The sequence below is a fragment of the Lissotriton vulgaris genome, chromosome 7, assembly GCF_964263255.1.
Source record: "Lissotriton vulgaris chromosome 7, aLisVul1.2, whole genome shotgun sequence".
In the NCBI taxonomy this organism is placed as follows: Eukaryota; Metazoa; Chordata; class Amphibia; order Caudata; family Salamandridae; genus Lissotriton; species Lissotriton vulgaris.
The window spans coordinates 1124033016-1124041779 of NC_141695.1; the positions used below are offsets into that span (position 1 = coordinate 1124033016).

General features: G+C 43.5%; 1 pseudogene; it reads left to right on the plus strand.

The window, feature by feature from the left end:
• Positions 1 to 1952: 1952 nt before the first annotated feature.
• On the plus strand, positions 1953 to 3113 carry LOC147703015 (uncharacterized; annotated as a pseudogene).
• Positions 3114 to 8764: the final 5651 nt, after the last annotated feature.

The following is an 8764-nucleotide window of genomic DNA, read 5'->3' on the forward strand; positions in this document are numbered from 1 at the left end:
AATAAATCATTAAAAAAACGCTCAAACATTTTAGGAAACAAAAATTGCAATAAAATTGACCTATCTAATGAAAATGACTACTGGCTTGCATGATTCATGAACCATCTACTTATATGAACACTAATCAAATGTTCCATAATCATTCTGATTCCAGAATACTAACGATGCCTAAGTACCACCTGACCTACACCACCTCTTCCAGACGGGCCAATTGTTCAGTAAGTCTGCATTTCCATTTGATTTTTGCCTTCAAAAATGCATAGATCAGATGGAGGACACATGCATAAATTTGTGCATACACCAAATTGTTGGTTGGTTGCGTCGTATCTATGTTGTTCTGCTACTGACTGACAATGCAAAGCCTACTACTTACTAAACAAACTACAAAAGGTTCTATGGAGGACTGGGGTAAGCAGCATTCAGTGACAGAGGAGGCATCATACAGACAGTAAAAAAATATGAACTAATACTAAGTAAACCTATTATCCATCCACCACTATTTCACAGAAGGACAATGGAAGGACTAGACTCTAGCAATAGCATTAACTATATTCAGTTCTCTAAAGTAAACTCTTGCATCATTAATCAGTCCAAGCTAGCGCAAAGTTACAAACAAGTAAGAGTAGTGCCGAGCAGCACCTGTGTCCTACAATCACAGAAGATTTTGAAACGGAATTGACCTGTAATGTAACTAAGCGCACCAGTTATCGTGTTATTCGTCCAAGAATTATACACAATGCTAGGAAGAACATGGCGGCGGCAAGCTAGCTCGCCACGGTGCTCCGTGTTGATCTCCCTGCAGGATCGTCTCCCGCTATGGAAAAGAGTGTGCGAACACGGCGAGATGCGTGTGAAGGTCTCCGGGACTTGTGAGAGCTTTTGTTGTTTAATTTTCTGGCGACGGTGATGGTAAATCTACATTGTTGGGTTCCGTTTACCGCACGGATGGTGTGTTCCTCGCAGAGCGGCTGGCGGAGCTCCGGAGTCCTCTTTCTGTCTCCATGGTGCCTCGGTCTATGTGAGGCGGTGTTGAAGACGGCTACGGAGGACGCCGAGGTAGCGGGTGTTGTGGGGGGTTTCGAGTGGAATCCTTCGGCGCAGGCAAGTGGGGTTTCTATGAATTAAGCTTGGGGAATTGTCATACTCAGACTCTTGGTATAGGAGGGAGGTCGGATATTAAAGCGCCCACCAGCCCACCAGTCCATATAGAGAGCAGCTGTTTATCCTCCTCTCCCCCTCTGGAAAGCCTCTCACTGCTACCAGTTATTCCTATATCCAGTCCGAGGATCTGCGTTGCCGTGCTGGAGCTATAGAAGGGTAAAAAATTAAGAAACCTGTTTCCCCCTCGAGGTGCAATAGATTTAGAGAACCCTACTAACACAATTATAGCTGCAGACTTAAAAGAAGGATCACAAGGTCAGCTCCAACATATACAATACTCCGGTCCCTTTGCCGCAGTGGAGGGGTCTTTTGTGCATGAACTGGGCAGTGGTAGTTCCACAGACCTCTCATTTGTAGAAACCATCCCTACTCCTCCTGACTGTGCTATTGATGTTGAGGATAATTTACAGGTTTCTTCTAGTAAAAATACTCCCAATATCCCCGACACATTAAAGACTACTGGCAGCTCTCCTAATACTCCCAAAGGCCAGATCAAACAAGGTCGAGGTCGTGGACGTAAAAAGAAACCTGGAGTAAGCAAAGTAGGAGTCCCAGAAGGGGGAATAGAGGTTGGGAAAGGAGTCAATACATTATCTAAGAAGAAATCATCTTCCTTTTTGAACACTGAATTTAAGTCTAAAAACACATTTGTGAAGAGTAAAACCAAGGTGAAGACCAAGGATTCTAAATCAGTGCATCCAGCAGGCTCAAAAATTACTCCTTCACTTCGCTCCTACTTTAAAGTCGTTCGTCAGATTTGACATCTTCCTGAAGTCATGGACGATACAGGTATGGCACCAACCTTGGAGGCCAATTCCTTATCTTATTGCTAACCCGCCGTGCCAGCAGATACATCAGTATCTGGGTTGAAAGACCGAGTTGAGAAGTACCCTAGTCAAGCAATAGAAACAGTTGTAACTACTGATTTAGCAGCAAGCCCATAAGGAACGCCTGATGCAGAGATAGAGCAACAGCCTGCGCTGCCTGCGCAGGCTCCTCTGCTAGAACAACCTCAGCCTCAGTCTTCATACATGCAAGAACAGAGCTTACCTCAAGTTCTTACTACAGTATACTCTGAAGAGGCTGAAGAATTAGATTTTACTGAGTTGGGAGGCGCATCAGGGGGTGTAGATGTAGATGACTCTGTTATCCCTGTCCTACTTGACCCCACCTCTCCCCCTCCGATGACAGCAGCCTCAGTTCTGGAGATGTTTTCAGCTCTTACTCGGGAGATAAGAAAAGGATTAGCGGAATCATCTGCTAATCAACTAGAGTTCAAAAACTACTGTGAAACACTCGACAATAAAATTGAAGGCCTCACTATAAGAACTGGAGTGTTAGAAGAGACGGTTGGCATTCATTCAATCTACTTGGATCAAGCGAAGGTGGATATTCAGAAACTTACAAGGGAAGATCTGGCTCTCAGCGAGAGTATGGAGTCCCTTGAAAACAATGCGAGAAGGGGGAACATCCATATTTTGAATGTTCCGGAAGGATCTGAAGGGTCAGATATCAAACAATACATTGTTTCCTTACTGAAGGATGCACTGTCTCTAGAACACACTATCGCAGAACTGTCAGCCGACATTCAGAGGGTGCACAGGGATCCCTTCAAATTGAATCCTCAGAGGTCTAAACCTCGCAAGATCCTAGTCAATTTTCATACTTATGTCTTAAAGGAATGCATCTTAAATATGGCCTTGAAACAAAAGTCTTTGTCAGGGAAAGGTTTTACTTTTTTGATAAGATCGGACCTTTCTAGAATAACACTGGAAAAGCAATGGGAATTTGGGAGGCGCCTGGATGCCTTCAGAAAATTAGGCGCAACAGCTCGGCTCATGTTTCCGGCAGCCCTTAAAGTAATGTACAACAACAAGATGTTTAACATCAGGTCCGCGCAAGCAGCTGATGAGTTACTAATGGATCTGGGCAAAGGGGCCCGTAAGGTTTAACATTAGGCGCCCATTATTAAACCTACTTAACAGGACCTTGCATTCAATCCTCCATTTATTCAATATGAAAATCAAGAGGCAGATGCACCTATATATATATGCACTATATATGCACTAGTCAAGAGGCTCATAGTTTCAATTAATTTTCTTCTCTGTTTCAAAAACTTTTCATTTTTCTTCACTCTTTATTAGTCACTTGAATAGTAAGCGGTTGAACTTTCCTGCAGGGGCTCAACCGGTGGGGCACTATCTACTGGACATTGTTCCGGTTAGATAATGCAAGGGTTCTTCACGGGGGGAGGGGCTCTCACCCTGAGGGGGTGAATGCGAAGGGGTGGCAAAAATATAAAAACGTCCTCAATACCCTAAATAGTATTTTTTGGAATGGTAATTCACATATCACACAAAATTATTGGAAGCAAGCTATCAACGTGACTATTAATATCCTCTTTGGTATAGTATTTATTCATCGTGGTCTACTGGTTAAGAGATGAGTAGTGTAGGTTTTCTTTCCTGGAACGTCAATGGCCTCCGCACCAAGCCCTGAGCCAATAGAATTTTACAATATCTGAAGGACTCGGATGGGCAGGTCATGGTGTTGCAGGAAACCCACTTAACCCATTCTGAACTGTCTGCTCTTACCAAGAAGAATAGATGGAATGATTTTATGGTCTCTACTACTCAAACTTCTCATACAAGAGGGGTTGCGATTATTTTCAAAAAAGGAGTTAAAGCTAAGTTAATTTCACAGGCTGTAGATTCTTCTGGCAGATGGGCTATAGCCTCAGTTCTTATGGCTGGGTTTTCTGTTACAATAGTCGGCTATTATGGCCCGAATCAGGATGACCCCTTTTCTTTGGAAACAATATTCTTGCAGTTACTTTCCATTTCAGGACCTATAATTTTAGCCGGCGATTTCAATATCGTGTTGGACCCTGTCTTGGACAAGTCCCCTAATAACCGATCTTCGGTTCTGTCTAAGACTAGATCCTTTCTACTAGACGCTATGAGGCAGTACGGGTTTGTGGATGTCTGGCGAAAAAGGTCAGGAAAACAACAGGGGGTTTCCTATCGGAATCTTAAATATTATCATAAGTCAAGGATTGATTATATTTTGATCACTCAAAGAATGGTTGATTCCGTCAAAACAATAGAATACTTTCCTTCACATCTCTCAGACCATTCTGCGGTTAAATTGGTGTTAGGTTTTCGTAGTGAAAAAACCCCGACTACGTGGTCCTTTGATCGCTCTCTCCTTACTAATGAGGAGGATATCTCATATCTAAAGTCGGAGACTCGGAACTTCTTTTTGTTAAATAATGGCTCTGCCTCAAATAGAATTATTTGGGACTCGTTTATGGCAACGTTGAGAGGGCTGATTATTGCTAAAGTTGCCTTTCGGAGGAAGAATTATAACGAAAAGATTTCCTCCATCGAATCAGATATGGCTCGTGTTCAACATGAGATCGATATTAACAGCACAGCTTCAGGGTCTATGTTAGATCCTCTTCACAATCAACTGCTGATTCTGAAAGGAAGTTTGGCTTCGATTTTAAATCTGAGGGTTCAACAGAGATGGGAAGCCAGTAAGTTGGCGCACTTCGAATATAGTGAAGGCGCTGGTAAATTACTGGCTTGGAAGACCAAAGTAGATCAGTTCCGGAACAACATCGCATCTATAAAAGTAGGAAACATCAATCTTTCTTCAGACGATGAAATTAGGAAGCCATTAGGGAATTCTTCCAAGAAATATATCAAGAAGACAAAGTAATATCGGCTGAGTCTGTTAAGAGCTGGTTGAACAATATCACTCTACCCTCTTTTTCTCTTGAACAATCCCAACACTTGGATAAACCCATCACAGAGGGCGAGGTGAGATCTGCCATAAAGAGAGGTAAGAAGGGGAAGGCGTCCGGACCTGATGGGCTGCCAGCTGAGTTATATAAAATCCTGGAATCAGAGATCGCTCCTTTCCTCACTAAGCTGTTTAATCAAATACTTTTAGAAGGAATGTCCCCTCCACCATCGTGGGATAACGCCTCTATTACCCTTATTTTAAAACCGGGTAAACCCAAGGAGGCTTGTGGGTCGTATAGGCCAATTTCCATTCTGAATGTGGATTATAAAATCTTCACCACTGTTCTATCTTCAAGATTGGTCAATATCGCACCTTCTGTCCTTCATTCTAATCAAAAGTGGTTCCTGAAGGGCAGACAATTATATGAATTAACCTATGATTTAATTGGTGCCATAGATATCGCAACATCCAATAATCTTCCATTGGCGGTCCTTACGCTAACGCAACCAAGGCTTTCGACAGGGTTAACTGGGTGTACCTGTCGGAGGCCTTGGCCAAGTTTGGTGTAGGGGAAGGGTTCCGTAGGGTGATTGGCTTGTTGTATAGTAGTCCCTCTGCATCCCTTCTCGTCAATGGTGATCTATCGAGCCCTTTTTCCATTACTAGGGGACCCCGACAGGGATGCCCGCTCTCCCCCTTGCTTTTTGATTTCTATATTGAGCCTTTTGCGCAATATCTAAGGGAGGAGCTCTCCATCAAACCTTTCTATTATCAAGGCTGGATGAGGAAGGTGGCATTATATGCCGACGACGTGCTTATCTTAACATCAGAAGCCACTACCGCTCTTCCGGCTATCGTGAAATTGGCTCATGCTTTTGGACAAGTGTCGGGATATGAAATTAACGCAGCCAAAACTGAAATGCTTGTTTGGAATGATGAGAACTCTCCAGCAGAACTTCAACCAGGCATTTCAATGCGATATCTAGGCTTGACAATAGTAAAAGATATTAATAAAATAGTCCAAGTTAATTTGTCTGCAGTTCTTAAGGATTGCCATAAGCTTCTCCAATCATGGTCACACCTGCCTCTCTCATTAATAGGTAGAGCCAATCTTATCAAAATTTTCTTTTTTATTTAATACCATTCCTTTATACTTTGATCAAAAAACCTTAGCCAAGTTTCAATCAAATATCTCATCCTTTATTTGGAACAATCATCTTCCACGGATCGCCTGGAAAAAACTAAGACTGCGGCGTGATAAGGATGGCTTGGCGGCTCCAGATCTAAAAATCTATGCTTGGGCCTTTCAATTATCCCACTCACGAATGCTGTTGAAGGGTCCCGTAGCCTCGGGGTGGGTCTTATGTATGCAGCTATGTTGGATGGGGAAATAATTAATTATTCTGGTTTACTTTTTAAGTTTGGTAACCCAAAGTTCTTTAAAAAAATTAAACTGAAGACCCTACAAGGTCTTGCCAGAGCATGGGCAGAAGTCATGAAATCCATAAAAGTAAATTACTTTTGTGAAAAAACTCCGCTGTGGGACTTGCCTGAAAATCCTGCCTGGCTTGAAGACACTCTAGCAATTCCTTTGAGAGAGGCAGGCCTGGAAGTATGGGGTGACCTCTTTTATGAGGGAGATTTACTTTTGTGGGAACATCTGCAAGCCAAGGTTGGCCCTAATTTTTCACGCTTCAAATATATACAGATTCATAGCTGGACTGTAGCCTATAAAACATCTCCCGCCAATAAGAATAAGTTTAAACTCGGAGGGCATAGCCCATTTATCTCTGATTTACTAAGCAGTGGTCCAGCAAAGAAAGAAATATCTAAATGGTATAATTTTATTCTGGAGGAGTCAGATGGGGACTTTGTTCTGCCAGAGTCATTATGGGGCTCTGTCCTGATGGATCAGAATTTACAAAATCTTTAGATGACTTCTTTCGAGCTTCTATGGAACATTGTCAAGCCATCCTGGATTCGCAGAAATCATATTTTTACCCTGCATAGGGCATACTATTCCCCTCTTAGACTATCGAAATTTGCAGGAGGCGAGTCAGTGTCTTGTACTCATTGTGGTTTGATCGCTGCTTCAGATACACATATGTTTTTTGAATGCCCAGTATTAACCACATTTTGGGAGGATATCAGCAATTCCCTCACAGAATCATTGGGAAGACCTGTCACCATGTATTTGCCTCTAATAGTATTTGGAGTCCTAGAAGGCGTACAATACCCAGCCAGATGTCTAGTTTTTTATGCCATCCTGCTCTCAAGAAGAGAGATCTGCAGGAAGTGGAAAGACCCTTTACCTCCTACTTTTAGAGAGTGGAAAAACTCAGTATTGCAGACCTCAGTTACAGATCTATCCAGATCTGGTAATCACAGAAAAAGGGCCTTTTGGTATCTACTTCCGTGGCTTCATTGATTTATCCGGGTTTTTTTTTTTTTTTTTTTTTTTATTCCCGGGTCCAATGATTGATCTCCTATGGTGCTTCTATACTTTGTACCAATGGAACAGCCGTTATCCGGTTCATGCCCGGCCCCCACTTGGCTGCAAAAACTACCCCAAGGTTTTCCACAGATTGGTAAATCATGGACTCTGTGCCTTCCTGGAATACGGTTGAAAGCTGAGGGATAGTTGGCCCCCATTAGACTCACGTCCCTTCCAGTTTTTCAGATAAACTGAGACAGCTATTCTCCGTTAATTCCTTTTGGTACTTTGTCTATATGGTGGTTATGAGGACAAAAAAAAAAAAAAAAAAGAATTATGCACAATACTTATACTACTATATATTACTAGCTACTCACCAAGCCCCATGACCTCGACACCTAACAGGTCCAACAGGTCCTGCTCCCGGTCCAGGATGTCTGACTTCCGGTGGGCCAGCCGGTTGTGGGCGGCCGGATCCACCAACGGTGAAGCTCCTGGGTAAAGTACCCGGAGCTAGGCCTGCCGCATGCTGCCTAGGTCAAGGGGAGGTGGCGCTGGATGAAAAAAACCAGGGCGGCCACCTCCGCCTCTCCAAAGAGCTGCCGGGCCTGCATTCTGCAGCAAGGCAGCCGGCTCTTGGGTGCAGGCACCTTGCCCTTGGAGCCGGTACTGATGCCCTTGGCCATGTTTCTGGGGTGGAGGCAGAAAAGAAAATAAGGAAAAAATAAAGTTAGGGGAAGAAGTAGGAGCGTAAAGAAAGAAGCAAAATAAAACAGTAGAAAAGTAACAAAAACACAGTGAAAGTAGAAATGAATCACAAAATATTAACTTATGGACAGAGAGACAGAGGTGATAAATACAAAAAGTGAGAAAGACAGTGAAAATAACTAAGGATTGCAAAGATAAAAGGTGGATAGAAAACTAGGCCCAGAACTATAGCATTTAGTGAAAAACAAGATGGCCGTGCCCATCGTGACCCCGTGGGTAAGTTCGCACGAAATTTCTTGCGATCATGCACTAGTCGTCGCAAACAAGTACATAGCGTTCCCGAACACGACATGCACATCGCGAACACGCTATACGCGACGCAGAAAAAGAAATAAGGCAACGCAAGCGGGCGGGACAATTGAAAAGATAAGATGGCCGCGCCCATAGGTAACCGCATGGGTAAGTTTGCGAGCTACAATCCCCCAAGCACGCAAACAGCGCCCGAACATGCACAACGCACTCCCGACCAAGAAAAACGCATCGCGAACGGGTCCGACAAGCAACTACGCACGCTTGCAGAGCTACGCGAAGCTTGCGTAGTGCGAGAATGTCTTTGCGTAGCGCGACTACACGCATTACACCCAGGCCTAGTTTCCGGGGGCAGACAGGCAATTGCATAATTAACATACTGACCTGTACTAATCTAGTACT